General features: G+C 37.1%; 1 pseudogene; it reads right to left on the bottom strand.

The window, feature by feature from the left end:
- Positions 1–18,066: 18,066 nt before the first annotated feature.
- On the bottom strand, positions 18,067–23,450 carry LOC131767832 (mitotic checkpoint protein BUB3 pseudogene; annotated as a pseudogene).

Below are 23,450 nucleotides of genomic sequence, written 5' to 3'. Positions count from 1 at the left end.
ATTAAATCGTCATTATGCCTGATTTATATAAATTTATAGTGAATAACTTCAAGATGTAAGCTGTAAAGAGGAAATTTACTTTTCTTTCAACAAAAAAAGGTACCAAGCTTAACGTGAAATATTTTAATCTCTAATGAGTAGCAATGAAATATAAGACTGATTAGTGTTATGGCCAAAGCCACTGGAATTCCTTCAGAAAATAGAATTTTATGTGCAGGAACAGATGCAGAAAGCAACAAATACTTAGGCTCATATGCTTACAAACATATTATAATTCTCCTTTATTATAAGGCATCAATTGCCCTAAAGTCTTTTTATTTTTATACTACTCATGTAGGTCCTGACTTAATCTTTCTTGAGATCTAGCCTCATTTTAAAAGCATCCAGAAATAATTTTCCTTATTCTTTCTATTACTACTTTTTCTTTATATTGAAACAAGTCCCCGGATAAATGTTCTAAAAGCCTCTAAGATACTGTAATATACACACTGTTGCTTAGAATAGGAGTACTGCTGTTTCACATTAGCATAAAAATGTTGTAATTCCTAATGCATTTTCACATACATGACTTCAAATGATCCAAAAATAAATTATCATACTGGATAGTGCCAAAAGTTCATTTTTTTTCTTTTTTTTTGAATATCGTATTCATCATTTGTTTAAAGTCTTGCACTGTGTGGAATTATATATATCCCTGAACACACACCACACGCATACCAGCTTTTAACATATCCAGCTCAGTCACTTGACAGGTGATTACAAAGAACTAGTAGGCAAGCATTTATGGAGCACTTTGCTAAACACTTAATTTCTATTTGTGGGGTTTTAATTCAAAGTAGCCTAGCATCAAAGTTTAAGGTAAAAATGCAGCTACCTGAACAACTTCATGGACAACAAAGTAAAATGTTACTCTCCCTTTGGTTTAAAAAAAAATGGTCAGGGTGTGTATTCTTTTATATTTTTCTTTGTAAGTCCCTCAAGGGGTAACAGCTCTAAAGCCCCCTTTCTTTCTTCTGCTTTAAGATTTCAGTATCTATTTCCTTCATTCAAAGTCAGACTGATCCAGTAAAAGAATATCCTGCTTTGCTTAATCATATTATCTAATCCAGTTACAAGAAAAATTCAATGAATTAAATTTCAAAACGTCTGGAAATTTGTTCCCCAGTTGACAGCTCTGACTTAAGCCAGAGTTCCTGTGGCTTAATTCCAGGAAATCTTTTTTTACCTGATAATTACAAACAAGAGGCTGAAATCATTCTCATATGGAATTTTTTTTATCCTTAGCTCTTCATCACCTAATTCCCAGTGAAGCAATTTTATCTGAGAACAGCAACAGTAAAATAAGTTGATTGAGAGTCACAGGGAACCCACTGCTGAAGGTAAGCAGAAAAAACTAAAAGAAAAAAGACATGAAGTTGATCATTATTTGGTCTAAGCAAGTACTTAGAATTCACACAGAGTAACTACAGTAGGTTTTCCAACGGTGAAGACAGTTTCTCCCATTATAATAATAAAACACAAAAATAAAGAGAAATAATTAAAACTTATTACCTCTGAATAAAAATAAACTAAATCAAAGAACTGTGTTTTTTCCTATGAATTTAAATTAGAAATCAAAACTGAGTTTCAAAATGGGATCATAGCACCATCTTCAGGTTGAAAAGCCTTAATTCAGAAATTTTTTTTAAAAATGTGTTTCTTCTCTTTTCTTTCAAGGAAATTGATGTAAACCAGAGGCTCTTTATCCAGCTAAGTTATGGAATCTTCCAGAGAAAGAAACATGTTAAAAACTACTATAGCTGAGTTTATTCTGAATACTTTGTTACTATAAAACTCAGTAAATACAAAAATACAAATGTGAATTTACTGTTTAAATCTGCTTTTTCCCCTACGTTGGCATATTATTCCATAATGTTCCCACATCTCTAGCAGAACTTACTTCCTACCTAAGGCTTCTCATTGAAATGATATTTATAAAAAGAAGAACCAGTTGTTCATACAACTAGAACAGATCTCCAAGACCCTTCTTTTACAAGTAAGTAAACTGATGTCCAGAGAGTTTAAGTAATTTTCAGGTGGTAGTTACAAATAGGGGATGAAACCTAGGTCTTCTGATCTTGATTAAGCTTTCTTTCCATTAAGGACTGGTGGTTTTCTGCAACTGTTGTTATCACCATTACTGATGCTAACAGGTCAGATAAGGAAAAAAAAAAACCCATAAAAACATTGGCATCTTCTCCTTTTTTCACCAACTGGACCAAAGGCAGAGAAAGAAAACTGGCATTCTAAACTAAAACATACTGAATGTAAGAAAATCATATGGAAGGGGTTTTCAGGCTCAGAAAATAGGCAGAAAGCCAGAGTCACCCTTTTTTCCTTAGTGAAAAGAGCTAACAGAGGGTCCTTATTAAAGACGATAAGCTAAAGCTGTGCTCCTCTGCTTCTTGATGTGACAGCTTTGCCTGCTAAACTCTGCCAAACTCACACTCAGCCCTGAGACCTGCCCACTATTTACGAGGATCATCCTGAGCGTCTACATGAGGGTTCTGCAAACCACTGGCTGTGAGCCGCATCTGGCTCAACTCTCTGGGTTTTTTCACTCAAGCTAGGAATGGTGTTTACATTTTTAAAAGGCTGAAAAATGTTAATAGAAGGAAAATATTTTGTTGGAAAGTTATGTGAAACGTAAAATTTCAGGGCTCACAAATGAAGTTTTATTGGACCATGAAAATGTTTACCATATATGTATTGTGTACGGCTGCTTTTGTGCTACAATGGCCAAGCTGAGTAGCTGTGACAGAGACTGTAGAGCCTGCGAAACCTAAAATGTTTACTATTTGGTTCTTCACAGAAAAGAAGGGCCACAGAAAAGCTGTAGACATCTGGTCTAGAGCTTCCCATTTGGGAAGATATTTAAGAAGTCATGTTTACCTTAATATTCTGAGGTCTTTAGTTTTCAATAACTTGTATTAGGAAATATATATGTGTGTATATATATATTTATGTGTATATATATGTACACATATACTTTTAATATATGCTATGTATAATATCCACATTTGTATATACATATTTGTAATATACATAATGTATACATATATCTAAAGCACCCCTTCATTGTAGCATTGTTCACAATAGCCAGGATATGGAAACAACCTAAGTGTCCATAGATGGATGAATGAATAAAGAAGATGTAATATATACATACACAGTGGAATACTATTCAGCCATACAAAATAATGAAATCCTTTTTTGAAACGAAATTCATTTGTGACAACGTGGAGGGAACTTGAAGATATCATGCTAACTGAAATAAGTCAGATGGAGAAAGACAAACACTGTATGATTTCACTTGTATGTAGAATTTTTAAAAAATGAAACTGACAAACAAAATAACACAAAAACAGACTCATAGATCCAGAGATCAGGTTAGTAGTTGCCAGAGGGTAAGGGGGTTGGGAGGTAGGTGAAACGGGTGAAGGGGGTCAACTGTATGGTAATAGATGGTAACTAGACCTGTGCTGGTGATCACTTTGTAGTGTACCTAGTAGTTGAATTACAATGCTGTACACCTATAACTTATATCATAAAATAAATCAATGTATTAAAGATTTAAGAACAAATTTCATCTACTTCACAATGTCACGATCATACATATGCCTCTCCCTCTACCATACACACATTCCATGTAACCAGCCTTTAACTCAGTGACCCTGCCTTGACTTAGAGATCAGAATATATGAGTCCACAAAGAGAGGAGGTGTTACCAGTGGAGGGAACGGGAAGCAATGATGTCTAACCCCTGGCTCTTGACTTTAAGAACTCTGAAGTCTATATGTTAGAATGAAAGATTTGGCAAGAATATTTACTGAGTGAATTCACACAGTCTCTGCACCACAATACCCATTCTCCCCAGACCAGGAAAGAGCCTCTGAGATGGGGAAGAGAAGAAATGATTAGAGCTGGAGAGGCAACCTTCTGCCCCTTGTTGGTAGTAGTAGGTTTATGGTAGGGGTGAAGGGATGCATGACAGAACCCTGCCCTATGAAGCTTGGGGACCAATTAGTAGAGGCTAACTTGGCTTCATTTCTCATCCGATTGCCACAGCAAACAATGGAGAAACACTCTGCAATGGTAGAGGAAGCAGATAGACCTGTATGACAAAGAAAGTCTGCCACTTCCTGCTTGGGAAGACCCTAAGTGCCTTCCAGGTGGGAAAAAGTTGAAAGGGCCTACCAATCTTTAACCAAGGGCCAGACCATACCCAGAGACCAGAGGGGACTGCACATCTCAGTGGACGACAGCAAGGCACAGAGCATCCCCCAAGGACCCAGAGGCAGCCTCCTGGAAGTTCATGTTGTTATGTCCACAGGCTCACAAACTGAGATGCTACTGTGAGGAAAAAGAGGGGGAGAGCAAATCCTGAAGGGGCAGAACGTTAAATCTTAAAATTACTGTGTTTCCCCAGAAATGACTAAGAATACATTTTCTGTGGACTGGAGGAATAAAATAGAAGTTGAGTTAGAGAAAACATTTTAGAGCTAAAGTTTTTGCACATGATGCTATGTGGCCTGTGAATATTTGTAGCTGCTATTACTCTAAGAATGATCTTGAGTTTGTGTGATCATGCTTTGACTAGGAGAAGACTGCTCGGGGCCCTTTATCCTACTTAGTGTCAACATTAACTTTAAAAAGACTATGATTGCCGAGGCTAGGGCTTCCAAAACTATGTTGAATACTAGTGGCGGAAGTGGACATCTTTGTCTTGTTCCTGATCTTGGAGGAAATGCTTTCAGTTTTTCACCATTGAGAATGATGTTTGCTGTGGGTTTGTCGTATATGGCCTTTAGTATGTTGAGGTAGGTTCCCTCTACGCCCAGTTTCTGGAGCGTTTTTATCATAAATGGGAGTTGAATTTTGTCAAAAGCTTTTTCTGCATCTCTTGAGACGATCATATGGTTTTTATTCTTCAATTTGTTAATATGGTGTATCACATTGACTGAAGATGTGATATATATATACAAAGAAATATTACTCAACCATAAAAAGGAATGAAATCGGGTCATATGTAGAGACGTGGATGGACCTAGAGACTGTCAAACAGAGTGAAGTAAGCCAGAAAGAGAAAAACAAATATTATATATTAACGCATATATGTGGAATCTAGAAAAATGGTACAGATGGGATGAATTGGGAGATTGGGATTGACATATATACACCACTGGGTATAAAAGAGATAACTAGTGAGGACCTGCTGTAGAGCACAGGGAACTCTACTCGGTGCTCCGTGGTGACCTAAATAGGAAGGAAATCCAAAAAGGAGGGGATATGTGTGTACATATGGCTGGTTTACTTCACTGTGCAGCAGGAGCTAGCACAACATTGTAAAGCAACTGTACCCCAATAAAAATAAATAAATAAAATAAAAAATAAAAAGACTATGAGACAGAAGCCTGGCAATGTTGAGACCCATCCTGGAATAATGAGCCCTTCCCTTGGGTTTTCCTCCAACCCCTTGTCCTTCAGTCATTCTTGCTGGTCCCCAGCTTTGACATCTGATTCCCCTTTCTAGGTTTCCCCAGCCCACTTCTTGGCCTTCATGCTCTCAGTCTGTTTCTTTCATTTTGCCTCAGTCTTATATGAACCCCTGGGAAGCCTGAGTTTTGACTGCTCTCAGGACAGATCTGATCCCACAGGTTACAAACCCAGGTACCCCCCTCTGCTCAATATTCTCCAGTTGCTGCTTTGGATCTGCTCTCTGCTCCTCTCCACTCTGCTTTTTGTGCCCTTGAAGGTGGACCTCCAGATTCATCCATGGTCTGTGGTCCTCTGGTCTCTGGTTGGGTTTAGCCAAAGTGTGGCACTGGTAAGAAACTAAAGGGACAAAAGATTAGAAGAAAAAATGTTCTGAATATTTATTCTCCGTAGGCCATGGTTTGGAAGAGATGACATCCCTCCCCCAAGACCCAGAATACGTACGGTGGCCCCTCTCCTGCAGCTCTAGAGATGCTGAAAGCTTAGGTGCCGAGGCTATTGCATGAGTCCTTTGCCACCTCATTTGTTCTCAACATATTTGTTAAACTCTCCTCAATCCTTATTAATCTCTGCTATTTCTTTATTAAACTCTGCTCAGTTAATGTCTGGAGAGAGCCATGTGTGTCCTGCCCAGACCATATCTCATGCACTCGCACTCCCAAACCCAAACTCACATTTCTAAGAATGACTGGAGACATTTAATTTTAGGATTCAATAGCTTTAGAAGGCATGCTCAGTTTTAAAGTATTAATATTTTAAATTTAAGTTGAGGGACTCCTTAGAATAATCAATGTGGAATCTTGTAGGAAGGTCACTGTAGCTCTGAGCACATCTGTTGGATTGGTGAGCAATTGGTTTTTTGTTTGTTTGTTTGTGGTACGCGGGCCTCTCACTGTTGTGGCCTCTCCCGTTGCGGAGCACAGGCTCCGGACGCGCAGGCTCAGCGGCCATGGCTCACGGGCCCAGCCGCTCCGCGGCATGTGGGATCTTCCTGGACCGGGGCACGAACCCGTGTCCCCTGCATCGGCAGGCGGATTCTCAACCACTGCGCCACCAGGGAAGCCCAGAGCAATTGGTTTTTAAAGGTTGTAAAACACAAATAAACGAGAAGCCCTTTCAGACCCCTGTTGTTACTCAAGTCCCCCCAGGAAAAGAGGCTGGACCTATTGTAACACAGGTCAGGAGGAAAGGTCAGTGTACTACCAGCAGCCAAACACCAAAGCCTGATGGGGATCTCTGTGGCTAGCAGCACAATGGCCGTGGGAAGGAGATCCGAGGCCAACATGGCCTCTGCCTCTCCAGGGCTCCTGGCGCCTCATCCTCAGCAAATACACTCTCACTGTCTAGGAAGCAGGAGATGTGGCTATTTGATAAATTTGGTTTTTTAGTTAATCATCATTCTAATATCATGTATCTGTAGTCATTTCACTGTACTTCCCAGGCTGAGTGACTAATGTTCTAATTTCTGACTCACAAAACCATAATTTTTAGCTAGAAAGATCATGTAGTCCTGCCTCTTTGTTTTGAGAGATTATAGGGATTCAATATCCAAAAGAGGTATCGTTTTCTATTTCATTTAGGGACATAGAGTTGAAAGGCTAAACACTGTCTCAGCTCTCAAAGAGAGTAAAATCAGTACAGACATTGAATTCATAATTATAAGGTGAGTTGGCCTAAGAAGTATGATGTATTATGAGAGGTAGAGCAGCTATTTCTGAGGAAGTTATAGCAAAGTTGAGATCTATTGAGTGCATGAACCTTGGCTTAAAAAATAAAAGAGAGGAAGAGGGAAGAACATTCTAGGTATAACAGAAAATATTTTAGAAGACCTGGAAGCATGGCATAAATGAGAAATTAACATGGAACTTTATCTTAAGGGAAAGGAGAGCCAATAAGTAGGGGTATGATATGAGCTTGTGTTTGTTTTTCAGAAAGGTCACTCTTGTTGCTATCTGGAGAACAGGTAAAGTACTGGGTGCAGAAAAATCAGAATGTCAGTCTACCAAGACTAATGCTCTAGTTCCAGAGGATACTAAAGCAGATTTTTGTCTCTCAGAATGTCTATCTTTTATAGACACTTTGATTTACAGAATATGAGGGAAATACAAGCAAATAACACTACCTCACAATACACAGAAGGAATAAAAGGAGACACAGTTTAGTCAAAAAGGGGATTAAGATGCAGGCTGAGTTCAAAAAAATAAAAAAAGATGCAGGCTGAATTCAGTATGCGGTAAGGGTACGGTGACAGGGCAGAATTGCCAGGGTGGGAATTCTCTTAATAACCAGAAAATTGGGTCCTTTGTCTGGTGGAAAACATTTTCAAGATGTACAACAGAATATGCTGAGGCTCTGTGTGTGTGTTGGAGAGCTGATTGATTTGAAGGTGATTGGACATTAAGTGGTTACACGGGCCAGGAGTTCGGGGTCTGGAACACCAGGGCAAGAACAATTCACCATCCTCTAGCACATGTCTACCTGGTCAGTCAACTTGCTCACATTCCAAAGCCATGGCACTGGTGCCCACATTCAAGCTGCTCTCTTTCAGTCAAACTTTGTTAGTAGCTTTTATAGCTAATGATTGTAGGATTTGAATACTTTACCCACCAGTCTTATAAAATCATGAAAGAACGCTTCAAGACAACAATATTCAGTAGTTATATGTGTGGATGGGGGTTGCTTCAAAGGTCATAAACCCCAAGGTGGGTTTTTTTCCCAGCAATTTCTATCAAAGCAATGAGTTAGGAGGTAGTACAAGTGAAAATATAAAAGTGGCTTGGTCTAGGTGGTAGCAGGGGATGGGCTACTTGGGGACTGTTGAGGTTTGAGGTATGTGGGAGAAAAGTCAAGGAGGTTTTCCAGATTTCTAGCTTGAATGAGGTAGGTCTTATGCTAAAATATTGACATAAAATTTGGTTTATCAATATGTCACAAATTTTAAAATTATAGCACTTTTATTGAAAATGGTTTAGCAAATGGAACTATAAATTATGTAGATATTCTGGAAGTCAATTTGGAAGAATATGTACAATATATTACAGATGTTAGAAATATTTAAACATGTGCTCTATTATTGACACAAAAATTCTAATTCTAGGAATTTGGGCTGGATGAATAACTAATTAGGAGCCCAACTGTTTTTCTGAAGAAAGCAATGACTGGTAGCAAAATATGGAAATAACCTACAGGTCCTTTTCCCTCAGCAGAATATAAGTTCTCCCCAAATAAGGGCTGTGCCTGTTTCGTTGTCATTGCTCTTTCCCCAGCATCTACTACTGTGTCTACCATGCATTATGTGGCCAATAAGAATTTTTTGAATTTACATTTGGTAAAATAAGTTATGGTATATGCATAAACAGAGTACCGTGTACTCCAAAAAAGTTTGTTTATTGAAATAGAGATATGTTAATACCAGTTAATTTTTAAAAAAAACCTGACAAAATGTTCTGTAGAATATGATCCCCACTACAAATAGATAGCTAGTGGGAAGCAGCCACATAGCACAGGGAGATGAGCTTGGTGCTTTGTGACCACCTAGAGGGGTGGGATAGGGAGGGTGGGAGGGAGACGCAAGAGGGAGGGGATACGGGGATATATGTATATGTCTAGCTGATTCACTTTGTTATAAAGCAGCAACTAACACAACATTGTAAAGCAATTATACTCCAATAAAGAGGTTAAAAAAAAAGAATATGATCCCCATTTGGGATATATATTGTAAGAGTACACATAAACTTTCTGTAAGGATACTAATGGATACATAATAGTAATTATCTCTGTGAGTTGGGGCAGGAGGAAGTGTTACTAACCACTTTCTCTTCAACCTGCTTTTAATATACCTGCAATTAATATGGACTATTTTTAAGAGATACATAAAATTGTAAAGAGGTATCCATGAATAGTTGAATAGTGCTACATATAGATATATTTTCAACATTTAAAAACTCCTATAGCAAGGGTGGGGGGGAGGCTCAAGAGGGAGAGGATATGGGGATATATGTATATGTATAGCTGATTCACTTTGTTGTACAGCAGAAACTAATACAACATTGTAAAGCAATTATACTCTGATAAAGATATTTTAAAAAAACTTTTATAGCAACTTGACAGAAAAATATAGCTACTGAATTGAATAATGAAAATGCAACTTATATCTATACACTTCTCTTGTATTAATTTCATTTTGCCAGAAATTCTTTTCCATTGTTGTATCATAGAATCGATTTGCAATAGATTGAGAACAAAAACAAACATCAGAAAGCTGGTCCTTCAATGTAGATAGTTTGAGAAGCACTGTTCTAACTATTTCTCTCCATAATGGAAGATACCCACATTGTGTACATGGGAGTGCTGGGGAAAAAGATAAAAATAAACTGGTAGATATTATAAAATACTAACATCAACAAAATTCGACACACAAGAACAATATAGTGAATGATAGTGAGAAAAAACATGTGAAATGTGACTTCTAATTCATAATATTCAAATAGTATAAAATACGTTTTAAAAAGAACTCTTTGAGTGATGTGTCTAAGACCAAAATAGTCCTTGGGACCTAGTATGGAGAGATACTGTTTCAATAATTTCTAGAAATAGAAGTGTTAGAAATTGGATGCTCTCATCATTTGTAACTTCTTATAAGAAATAGCAGGTTTCATACAACCAAGATTACTCTACCCAGCAAGGATCTCATTTAGATTCGATGGAGAAATTAAAACCTTTACAGACAAGCAAAAGCTAAGAGAATTCAGCACCACCAAACCAGCTTTACAACAAATGCTAAAGGAACTTCTCTAGGCAGGAAACACGAGAGATGGAAAATACCTACAATAACAAACCCAAAACAATTAAGAAAATGGTAACAGGAACATACATATCTAAAAACAGAACTAAAAATAGAACTACCATACGAACCAGCAATCCCACTACTGGGCATATACCCTGAAAATACCATAATTCAAAAAGAGTCATGTACCACAATGTTCATTGCAGTCCTACTTACAACAGCCAGGACATGGAAGCAACCTAAGTGTCCATCGACAGATGAATGGATAAAGAAGATGTGGCACATATATACAATGGAATATTACTCAGCCATAAAAAGAAATGAAATTGAGTTATTTGTAGTGAGGTGGATGGACCTAGAGTCTGTCATACAGAGTGAAGTAAGTCAGAAAGAGAAAAACAAATACCGTATGCTAACACATATATATGGAATCTAAAAAAAAAAAAAAGGTTCTGAAGAACCTAGGGGCAGAACAGGAATAAAGACGCAGACATAGAGAATGGACTTGAGGACACATGGAAGGGGAAGGGGAAGCTGGGACAAAGTGAGAGGGTGGCCTGGACATATATACACTACCAAATGTAAAATGGATAGCTAGTGGGAAGCAGTTGCATAGCACAGGGAGATCAGCTCGGTGCTTTTTGTCCCCCTAAAGGGGTGCAATAGGAAGGGTGGGAGGGAGACTCAAAAGAGAGGAGATATGGGGATATATGTAAATGTATAGCTGATTCACTATGTTATGAAGCAGAAACTAACACACCATTGTAAAGCAGTTATACTCCAATACAGATATTTTTAAAAAAAGAAAGAAAGAAATAGCAGGTTTCAAATGCATGAGGATTTTCGTGTCTTTACAAAAATCCCCCAAAGTCAATTCATCTATGAATTGTGATTTAGAGTATAAAGGATAAAGATAATTCCAGGATCTAAAATCTTCCATAGTGGGGTCTATTTAAACTAAGAGTTTTCCTTAGGATAAGTGAGCATATTGAATGTGAAAACTTAGTCACTTTACCTAGATTAGAAGCACTGCCAGTGCTGGGATTTTTTTTTTTCTTTGCCCTCTGATATAGCTTCAAGTTAATGTACCAAACTAGGAAAATATTATTTAATTTGGGCTTCAGAATTGGTATACTTATTTTACCCATTTCCATTTCCACTCCTGGTATACATTTATCCCAGCAAGAAAAAATGGCCAAGGGGTTCCTAAAACCTCCCTCTCAACTTTGTTAACCCAAGAGTCATCAGGTAAATAGCTGACTTCTTAAGGTACTAAACAAATACAGGCATGGAGAAGTCATATGCTTTATTAAGCCAAACTGAGAAAAATATATCTTAGCTGTCCGTAAATAGTTTTAATTTTGAATATTTTCCCTCATTCTTAGAAACCATTTGAAGAACCTAGAAAATGTCAATAGCTTGAAAAATAGTAAATAAATGAATAACAGGATCAATAATTATAATAGATTAAACAAGATAGTCACTAAATATGGAGAATCATAAACTGTATCACAAAAGCTACACCATATTGGATAGGCTAAAGCTAATGCCTCAGAGCTGTAGTATTATTGCCTGCTTGTTAGTCTCCTTTTCTGGCGTAGGTGAGACGAAGATGAAGGTGGCAGATGGCTTGTCAGGATGGAAAGATCTAGAAAAGAGAAAACTTTGTTTTTAACCTGTCCTTACAACATTAGCCTATAAAGATCTTTCAAAATTAACTTTGTATCCCTAAAACTATTCTTCTAAAGAATGTGCTTATAGCTAAAGGAAAAATATATCTATAAATCAGATATGACTAAATATCCTTTTATTTTTATATACAATATTCATTTTTCATATGTGAAGAATATTCATCTTTTTGTTCTTCCTTCACAGTAAGACACCTCAATCTAAAAATGATTTCCTCTGAGAGAAGCCCACTTGTTTAAAATGACTAAATTTCAGCCTCTTTTGGAGCAGAGTAATTTACTAAAATGAAATCAATTTATTATGCATTTACTTCAAATTTGTACTTATAAATTTTACATCATTTCATAAAAGTTAGAACTGCAAACATACTTCAGAGATATCGTGGGTTCAGTTCTAGACCACTACAATAAAGCAAATATCACAATAAAGTGAGTCCAAAGATTTTTTGGTTTCCTAGTGCATGTAAGAGCTGTGTTTACACTATACTATAGTCTACTAAATGTGCAATAGCACTATATCTTTAAAAAAGTGTACACATTAATTAAATAATACAAAACAAAAAAACTTAAAACAGTAATATCCAAGATCACTGATCACAGATCACCATAAAAATATAATAATAATGAAAAAGTTAAAACTATTTTGAGAATTTCCAAAATATGACACAGAGACACAAAGTGAGCAAATTAAATGTTATTGGAAAAATGGCATCAGTAAATTTGGTCAACACAAGGTTGCCACAAACCTTCAATTTATAAAGGACACAATACCTGCAAACTACAGTAAAATGAGGTATGTTTGTACTTAATTTCTTTTTGTTTATTTTTCAAGTTTAAGTTTCTATTTCCATATTACATCTACTTTTGATTATTTAGGGCTCTTTTGTCAATTTGCCTAAGATTCCTTCTGACTAAACAGTAAGAAAAGAAGCAAATTTTTAAGCATTTATCAGAAAATAAGGACATTCTAGAACTTTCTTCCAGTTATCAAAGGTTTTTTTAAATAAAAGATAAGGGAAATAGTAATTATAACATTTCAGAATAAGTCATTTCTTCTTTAATTTTTTTTTTTCTTTTTACTCTTAGGAAGTCAAGAATTCTAAAGGGAAAAGAACTTATTAGTGAAAACAGGACTTACCTGGTGGCTCACTGTTTAAGAATCCGCCTGCCAATACAGGGGACACGGGTTTGAGGCCTGATCGGGAAGATCCCACATGTCGCGGAGCAACTAAGCCTGTGCGCCACAACTACTGAGCCTGTGCTCTAGAGCCCGCGAGCCACAACTACTGAAGCCTGCATGCCTAGAGCCCATGCTCCGCAAGAAGAGAAGCCACCACAATGAGAAGGCTGCGCACCACAAAGAAGAGTAGCCTATGCTCACTGCAACTAGAGAAAGCCCGCACGCAACAACAGACCCAACGCAGCCATAAATAAATAAATAAATAAGTAAATTTATTTAAAAAGTGAAAACAAAACAAACACCTTCCTCTGATAGGAGATGAACGTGAAGAAGCAACTGAATTCAGTTTTCACCAAAATAGTTAGAGGCAAATAAAAGAAACCGAATGATGGTGTAACATTTTTAAAAATATAGAATTGAATATTTACCTTTATAACATTGAAAGATGTAAAATTTGAAGCAAAATTTAAAAACTATAAAAGAAGTCATACACACCTTTGAAAACATACGTTTAAAATTTTTGTTTGTTTAAAAATATCAAATTTTAAATGGAAAGACACTGGAGAAATACTTGAAGAAAACATGCTAAAGGTAATAATTTTCTAAATGTAAGCATTCATATAAATTGGTAATGAAATATGAGTGCCTAAAAATAAGTGTGTAAGCAATATGAATAGATAATCCACACAGAAAAACTAAAATGATCAATAAATACAGTAAAAAATTCTATCATATGGCTATGGAAGATAAAAGAGACAAGTTTAAATAATAGACACTCTCATTTTCCAAAATGTCTAGTTTTTTTTGTCTTATTCTTTATTCATTCTTTGCCAGCAATGTAGTGTATCATTCTAAATCAAAATCATTACAAATATTCATGATTTAAACCAGTATTCTACCTCTAGAAAACCATTCTAAAGTAATAATGAAATAATCCTAAAAACCAAAAAGGTTTATGCATAAAAAGTTCATTATAGCTTTATTTTTTAATAGTGAAAAACAAGGTACACTATTGTAAAACGTTTTAATAAATTATACTACCCAATCAATATAATATTATGTTGCCATTTTACTATTCTGTTTAAAGAAACTATCTAGCAACAAAGAAAACCATTTCTAGTGGAAAGAGAAATACAAAATTGCAAATATAACTGTCTTACTTTTGGTGGAGGGAGCCATAAAACCATGTTTTATCTTTTTCCTCTTTTTCTCTATTTTTCAAATTTTTATTCATGAGTTTTAGTTTCTTTTAATTGAAATAACTTTTTTTCCTTAAAAGATTAAAAAATAAATGAAGCTGTGTCTGATACTTGGTATTTTATGATTCATTATTTATCCCAAGACAGGGTTAAAACAGAGTAAATTTCATTCTGACCTATTAATGATGTTCTTTCTCTCACCATAAAATGGTAATGTCCCACACATTAGTGTGAAATTCTGAACACTCATCAAAGTGGTAGCTGAGTTTCCTTATCCATTTGGGCTCTTTTTGTTTTTTAAATCCCATACTATGTAGTAGGAAACACTGTATTAAACACTATCTCATTTGACCTAAACAATCCTATGAGCTACGTGTTATTTTCTCCATCTTCAGCAGGGGAAAAAATAATGCAGTCTAGAGAAGTTAATTAATTCGCACAATCTTGTCCACTAATGAGTGGAGGAGCCAGTATTTAAAAGGGAGGAAGTCCATTAATGACTAATGAAATCCTGAAAAACTCTAATGAAAATGCAGGAACTTGTCAAGGAATTTTTGAAATATTTATGAAATAAAAGTCACAAGATTAAGGAAAGAATGACAAATGTTTATAATTCCAACACAGTATGACTATTTCCATTTCTTTCACGTTTCTTTTTACAAGTATATAATTTTAGCTGTTGAAATTATAACGGTTGTTAAGTATATGTTTATAAATTAGTATTTTGCTATCCTTTCTTGATGCTTAGCCAGATGTTTTCCATGATTTTACAAATTTTTATAATTATACATAATATTTTTATAATATTGCATTGTGTTGATATAGCTGTCTTTATCCCCCTTAATACAAGGTCTCTGGGGAGTTTTCTTCCCAATATTTTCTTATATTCTCTTACAAATAAAGACACACAGGATATCTTCATGAATATAGCTTTTTTGCTCTCCCTAAGTAATTTCATTGGGGTAAACCCCTAGAGTAGAATTGCTGTGTCAATTCTGGTGTAAACAGTCATAAAGCTGGCTGGAGAAATTTGAAAGAATGAAGACTAAACCATTTTAGTGGACACTCTTAATTCATACAAGTGAAACAATACTTCCTACACTTAAACAGTAGCTGCCTAAAAGGAGACATCCAGCTATTGTATTAGCTGTTCTAGACTTCTCTCAGCTGTGAAACCTTAAATAAAATGTTCACTATACAAATACTCTTGACAGAGCAGTTAGTTGTTTCCAGGTGAACATAATAGGGATAGATACTCCTTTCGTACTAACTTGTTCTTTAATAATTGAATAGCATTTTGAGTGCAATAGATGTATCGCTCCTAGACCAGACACAAATAGTGGAAAGGCATATTCTTTTATAAGCAAATAGCATGACTGTATTATTGCACATGGAGGATCTAGTTTAATGGCCAAAGTGTACACTCTGGAGATACACTGCCCTGGTTTGAAACCCATTGCACCATTTACATACAGTGTAAAACCTTAAGCAAGTTATTCAATCTCTCTGGGATAGATATAGATATAGATATAGATATAGATATAGATATAGATATAGATATAATATATAGATATAGATATATAAATACATAGACACATTTTGTATAGTTTATATATTAAGAATATATAATATATATATAGTCAATATATATTTTCTTAATATATAAAATATATGAAATCTTAATTTGTACTCACACACACAAGATGCATAATAAATTTTTATACTTATGACCTAGCCAAGACCTCAAGAAACTTCTGGCCTAACTCGTTACTGCCAGAAAGAAAACTTTTAATTTATTTACAGCTAAAACACCATTCGGCAAGGTATCTCATTCAGTTACAGAGGAATACACTTTGCAAAGCAATTTATGTTAGTACATTGTTCCAGGAAATTGCATCACTCAAAGCCAGACTGTCTTTGGGTGATTTATTCAACTTTTATTTTGTAATGTTTAAGATAAGCTTCTGATTACACCAGCTTTAAAAATATTCATGTTAAACTTATCAATGCAGTACATGAATTTTTTTTCATTTCATTTGGAGTATACACAAAATTATGTTTTATAAAAACCTTCATCTTTCCTGAAAATACACACTGGCCTTACCTCCAAGCATATATGAAGCAGGTTTCTCTACCAATCAGTCCTAAACCAGTGCCTCAGCTTTTATGGGTGGTCCAGCCTGCTCTGGTGAGCTGACTCATGGGATATATGTTCTCCTTTTTTAGAAGACATACAGAATTTCTTCATTCTGAGAAGCAGGCAGAGAGCACAATCTCAAAACTCATGATCATATATATTTTTGAAAAGCTCATCAAGAAAAAGATATCCCTAATGGATGTGTAACCTCTTTATTTCTATAAATTAGTGGTTCTCAATCTTTTCTGAAGCAAAGATCTTTATGATAAAAGCTAAAAAAACCTGTCCTCAGAAAAATGTGTTCATGCCCGTTCATGCCCACTAACATACACAACTTACAGGCTCCCTAAAAAGCTTTTAATGTTTATCTAGCAATTCCCTTTGGGTTCTTGAAACTGGTTAAGAAGGTTTGTTCAAGATACTGCAAAAATCTCTCAAAACCTCTGAGTTGCTGCTTACCTGGATGATACCATGGTATTTGCCCCGAAAGGTTTATTTTCAGTGATTATTTTTTTGTCATAATGACGACAGCCTACATTAAGACACACCCCCCAAAAACTCCTTGCTGTAGTTATTCTAAGCATATTGTTTAGGGCTTTGTTCATTATATCACACAGATCCTATTTAGGATAAACTTCAAATCAGAAATTTTTGTGCTTCTCCTGGGTGAATAATTTGCCTTTATTTTATGAGCACTCTGCATGATATAACTGTTCATATTCCTGTTTTTAAATTTATGGCTAGAAAGCTAAGAACCAAATCTGTGGCCCTTTGCTGGTAAACGTTTAGGATGTAAGACTCTTTTTCGAGCACTAGTCTCATTACTGGCTCTACTTTACTTCTTCGTGGCCCTGACTTTACTGTTTACTTCTTGTTTATGTTATCTCATTTAGAAACCTTTTATAGAAATTGTATCACATTGCAAAGAAGGAGGAAAAAAAAGATAGAATGAAGAAAAAGATGAAAAACAGTTTTAGATGAACTGTTATATTCCTCTATATTCCATTTCTTTCAAAGCGAGCAATTAATCAAATATTTGATTCTGATTTATATTTTAAAGTTTTATAAGGCTTTAGAAAATTTAGAAAAAATACAGAAAAAGGTAATAAAAATTTTGCTAATCCACATGTTGCAAAATCTCAGTTGCCAAAACATTTTTTTCAGCTACAGAACATTTTAAAAATTGTTTATTACTGAAACTTTCAAATATATAGAAGAGTTGAGAAAAGGGTATCATGAACACTCCCTTATGTATCCATCCCCTAGATTTTAAAATTTTGCCGTATTTGCTTCTTTTAGTTTTCTTCTGTCAAAGTATTTTAGAGTAAATAACAAATACAAAAGACACAAGGAATCCTCATTCTACACAAAGTCAGTACGAAAAGGCACACATACAAGGTTTTCATAAGAGAGAAAACAGAGAAATCCATACTAAATAACGTAACAACAATGGCTCTACACATCCAGGGGGTAAGTATGATTCGTAGGAAGCAGAAAAGCTTTCCGTAGAGAAACTACTTTCAGGAGATGATTAGGTGGACTTAGGTTTTTTTTTCTGCATCTGTCACTTGGCAAATGAGAAGATGCCATCTTCAGGATGTCCCATGTCATCCGTTTTATACATATATAATGATGCTATTGCAAGTGTAGTCCCATCATTACTAAAGGCAAGTGATGTGACGCTGGTGGGGTATCTACAGAACCAGTGCTGTCACTTCTTGTTAACCGGACCCCAGGTATTTGCAAATCCATCAGAACCACCCATAGCAAACGTACCGTAGATGTTGTTAAAAGAAATGTCATTGACAAGATAAATCTGCTCAATATTATTTTCTTTGACACTTGAAGACATGCTTCTTCTGTACCTCAGGGCTTGGGAGCAAGTACTCAACTGCCACTTGGCCTTCAACTGAGTTTAATACATAACTGCTTGTTTGCAAAAGTTCAAAGGCAGCGAGCCTAGTACTTCAGCTTGGACACCCAGCACTGCTGCACGTATCCCATGTTCTGTAATTCCCACATTAACACTTTATTGCCCACCTTGTCTACAATCAGCTGATCTCCAGACAGAGAGGGTGTTATGCACAGACAGAAGGTCCCAGCATTACAAGGAGTTCTAGGATGCGACAACTTAACTCTCTGATCCCAAAGCCCAGTAACTACCACATTCACTTCTGGACAGTAGTCAACACATCTGATAGGGACATCCTGGGTTCCAACCAGATCTTCCTGATCAGTGCTGGAATCATGTGTTTTCAGTCCCCCACTCCAGGCATGTGTCGCACCATTGAACGCACATCCAAGACAGCACTGGATGCTGGTACTTGAGCTGAATGGCCGGCACATGGTAGAGATGCACCGCCACATCTCAGGAGGAGACCAGCAGGAACCGGGAGGTGTTGGGGCTGATATTCACCAAGGAGACATAATCCTCAGTGGGTGGTTCAGCTTGAACTCATTAGAGCCGAACGTATCGGGCTCCACCCAGAAGTAACTTCACCACCTCCTCTTCACTTCCCTCAGATGTTAACAGTATCTCATCTCTGTATATTTTAGTGTGCACCCCTGAAAAGTAAACAGCTATTTCTACATGATCACAGTGACATTTTCACACCTGACAAAATTTATAATAATCTCCTAATGTCACCTAATACTTAGTCTATATTCAAATTTCCCAGGTATCCTACCCCCTCCCCCAAAAAACCCTTTTATAACTGCCCAAAATTCTTAACCTTAGAATATACAAGGTAAGCATACTCGAAGTTCCTCTTCACCTCCACTTAGCCATTTTGTTTACCTCTAAATGCCAACATGCCTGGGTATTTCTAAATGCTTAAGAAAAATAAAGTGATGGGATTGATTATATTGTGATCCCATTCAGCAGCAAGAAATAACTCTAGACTCTTTAAGTCACTAATAAAAATTATCCTCCAGGAAAATTTCAACTTTCAATGTTACTAGAGTCATTTACTATGAATTATGCAAAGGTTCTCTTAATAAAAACCATTATGCACTGATTTTCAAATATAGGCTCGCTGTGTCAAAAATCTTACTTATTTATAATATTTATAACTTTGAAATAAAGAGAAACTTCCCTGTCAGTTCTTTTAACAATGCTAAACATCGTCACCCTTTTAACATTTGACTATGCTCTCTGCCTCCCTTTCATTATATTTTATTTTTTTCGGCCGCCCTGCACGGTTTGTGGAATCTCAGTTCCCCCATCTAGGACTGAACCAGGGCCATGGCAGTGAAAGCCCAGAATCCTAGCCACTAGGCCACCAGGGAACCCCTCCTCCCCGCCTTTTAAAAAACTAGATTCCATCCTAACGATTTACACTATTGCTTGTATATTTTCTGCTCCTATTGAACACAGTCTTGCACTTTTATGTGCTTTAAAAACAGTTATAAATTTCTTTATAAAAATTTCTTTCAGAAGCATTATCTCATAAGCATTGCCTAATTTTATAATGCATCTGTAGATCAGGGATCTGGCCTATGTTGTTTTATTTTTAAAAACAAACTTCCAGTAAATGCAGTTTTCAGTTTACACTTATGAAGTCAAAATGTCAAGATGACTCAGAAACAATACGTTAAATTACAAGTGAACTTTACAGATTTGATTTGGTAAAGATAGCACAAGATTCGATGAGACCAGACCCTGCGTCTACAATACGCCTGAGTGAGCAATCAGAGAACATTCAGGAAGATAACGTCAAAGGCCAGACCCACACCGCTTATGCAAATACCTTGGGGTGGAATTAACCTAATAGAATGAAACATTTTCCTCAAAAAAAAAAAAAATGTCAAAGCGTGTGGGAAATGTCGCTAAAGTGTCTCCTCTGATGAGAATTTCAGTGTGGAAAAAACTATGGAAAAGCACACACTTAGAGGTAGAGCCAAGGACAAAAAGTCCCTGCACACAAGTCTCATCACCTATTTCTACCACTTACGGCTGTATTTTCCTCCAGTGAGGTGAACGGAAGTGTCTAAACATAAAGATTGGGACTTCCCTGGTGGCGCAGTGGTTAAGAATCCGCCTGCCAATGCAGGGCACATGGGTTCGAGCCCTGGTCGGGGAAGATCCCACATGCCGCGGAGCAACTAAGCCTGAGAGCCACAACTACTGAAGCCCGTGTGCAGAGCCTGTGCTCCACAACAAGAGAAGCCACTGCAACAAGAAGCCTGCACACCACAAAGAAGAGTAGCCTCTGCAATCCTCAACTAGAGAAAGCCTGAGCAACACAGGCTTAAATTAAAACCAAAAAACAGAGATTGAAATTATCTCAAGCGACACCTTTGATCTTGATGTTTATCACACATGAGCATCTCTTCACTCCAAGACCTTTGGGGAAGGGATTTGAACTCTAAAATTCTACACTTGTCCAGAAGAAATAGGTTAAATGAAATTGTGGAATTAACAGGAGAGTTGGAGACCTGAAAGGCTTGGAAAAGTGGTCCAGATTCTGAAACTGAGATACAATGTAGCAGTCTTTCAGCCAACAGTAGGCATTCCACACTCTGTTTTAACTCACAAGAGATTCATGGTGGAGGAGGGCTATGCCATTAAGTCAGCCAGCCCCTCCCAAAGGATGCTTAACTCTCACCTGTCATTTCATATCATAAGAAAAGCAGAGCCAAGGGGAATCACTACAGTATATCTCTGTTTCTAATTTTTAGAACCTCTGCACTTTATGCCAGCAGATTTTTACAGCACGATTGTCTAAATTCCAACATAAGCAGAAGTACTTCTGGAGTGATGGAGTGAGGACCTCTGAAAACCTTCTTCTTCATAAAAACAATGAGGACACTGGCCAAAATTATGAACTTTTTCAGTACTCTGGAAATTAACCCAAGACTTGCAACAACCCAAGGGGAATTTGTTCAAAAAGAACAACACAGTCTTGGTAAGAACAGCGAGCTATGTGGCAGTTTTCACTTGCCTATTCCTAGCCCCTTCTTGCCAGCTCCATCGTAGCTTGAAAATCAGCAGCCTTGCAACCACAGTACTGACGAAAACCACCAGCCTAAGAGTCACTGGAGAAGTCAAAGTAGGTTTCGTCAAAGAATAAACAGAGCTGGACAGTAAAGTGGTAAAAACAGATTTTATTCAGAAAAACTATTAACCTAGGGGAAAAGAGACCTCCGTATAGAGAACTGGGCTCAATTCTGAATACAATGAGCAAGATTCACCATTTACAGTCAGGGAGAAAGGTGGGGATCAGTGGATGGAAAATTACTAGAGGAAACATCACAGTGAAGAGGGGATTCTGGCTAAATGGGCCCAATGAGATTCTTACCAAAGGCAGGCCAGGGTGACCAGACATCACCTGGGGGATGGTAGAGGAGGGGGAACCCAGTTAGATACCAAGAGTGATCAGATATCGAGAATGGAGGAACAGGGCGAAACTGACTTAGTAGGCTTCTTGCTAAATTCAAAAGTCAAAGCCTAGTGGAGAAGAGAGTTGAGGGATGCCTGAGCAGAATGTCAGCAAGGAGAGAATCTTTGTCCGTTTAGAGTTCCTGAGAAAGGCTCATGTTCACAGAATCGTCGCAATGTGACCCGAGTGGCAGCTAGCTCCCTGAAAACGCCATTTATAGGGCATGTCTTCATATTGCCTCATTCAGAGCTCACTCAACTCTAACCCTAACCCTAAAGCTAACCACTGTCCAGCCCTTTGCTTTCATTAGGGGCAGCTCTGAAGGACCGTGCTATACCCCCCCCACCCCGGGACTGGCTGAGACCTCTAATGGAAAAGCCACTCATTTTCCTTCGACCAAGCCCTGCTTCCCTGCATCATCTATAGATGTTCTTCCTGACTCTGGCCCGCCCCCCGTCTATATTTTTCACACTGATCACTGTTTCAGAGTGTGTTTCCAATGGTCTCAATTTAAGATGGAAGTATTGTTAATACCAGAGAGAGAAGGGGTATGTGAAACAGTAAGATCATTAATAAGGAAAGAGGGAATGAAACGAAAAGCACTAGTGGAATATTGATTGAAAGAGGGACATTTTCTCCATTTTGATAAGCGGGGTGGTAAGCATAGGGACAGGTGGGAAATGGTGGCTGAGAATTACCATAAGATCGTGTCGAGTGGAAGAATAGTTTCCCTACGAAAGTTAAGTGAGCAAAAAGGGACAGGTGTGCTAGACAAGCAAATGAAATGCTTGTCCACTGCAAGTGGAACTCAGGAGCACAAAATACATCTCAGAGTGCTGGGTAACTGTGGGAAAGCAGGGAAGATTCTCTCTTTCTCTGTCTTCCCACTCCAGTAATCTTTCTCTGGTAATCTGCTTCTCTTTCTCTCCTCCTGCTTTGTTTATGCACCCTGGCTAAATTGATACTACCCACTTCATTTTTTATGTCTCCACGACTTCTGGTTCTAGCTCCTGCCATTTACTTGTAGCTCCCGCTTCATACCTACTTTGTTGTAGGCCACCTGACTTTTCTACTTGAGCATCTGCAGAATGTGACAGTTGTCTGAGATGAGAGATTGGGGGTTATTTTGCAGGGAGTACGGTGAGACCTTTCAATTTGCACTCATCCCCTCTCTGACTCTAAATTCAAACCCCAGCTCATCTCATCAATCAGATGATGACTGAGCAACCTCTAAGTCAAGAGAGCATTCTTAGTCCAGTGGAGATGTAAGTGGGTTTGGCTTTGGGTTTGGGGAAGAGGATTGTTTTGTATGCTGTCTATTCAGTGAAGGCTTTGGCTTAATAATCATCAGGCAACTGAGGAAGTAAGTTATAATATAAAATTTAAAACAGCTAGCTAGAATTACTTTCCCAGAGCAAATGCTTGTAATCCTCAAGGAGTATTTATATTTTACATTTATATGGTCAAAGTACACTCTAGGAAATTAACTGTCAAGGCCATACTGGCCATTTTTCTATTTTTATTTTGCAAATTACCTGATCCAT

Source organism: Kogia breviceps, chromosome 13 (genome assembly GCF_026419965.1).
Source record: "Kogia breviceps isolate mKogBre1 chromosome 13, mKogBre1 haplotype 1, whole genome shotgun sequence".
Taxonomy (NCBI): Eukaryota; Metazoa; Chordata; class Mammalia; order Artiodactyla; family Physeteridae; genus Kogia; species Kogia breviceps.
Note: the sequence above shows the minus strand (reverse complement) of the source record. Positions and strands in the feature narration are given on the sequence as shown.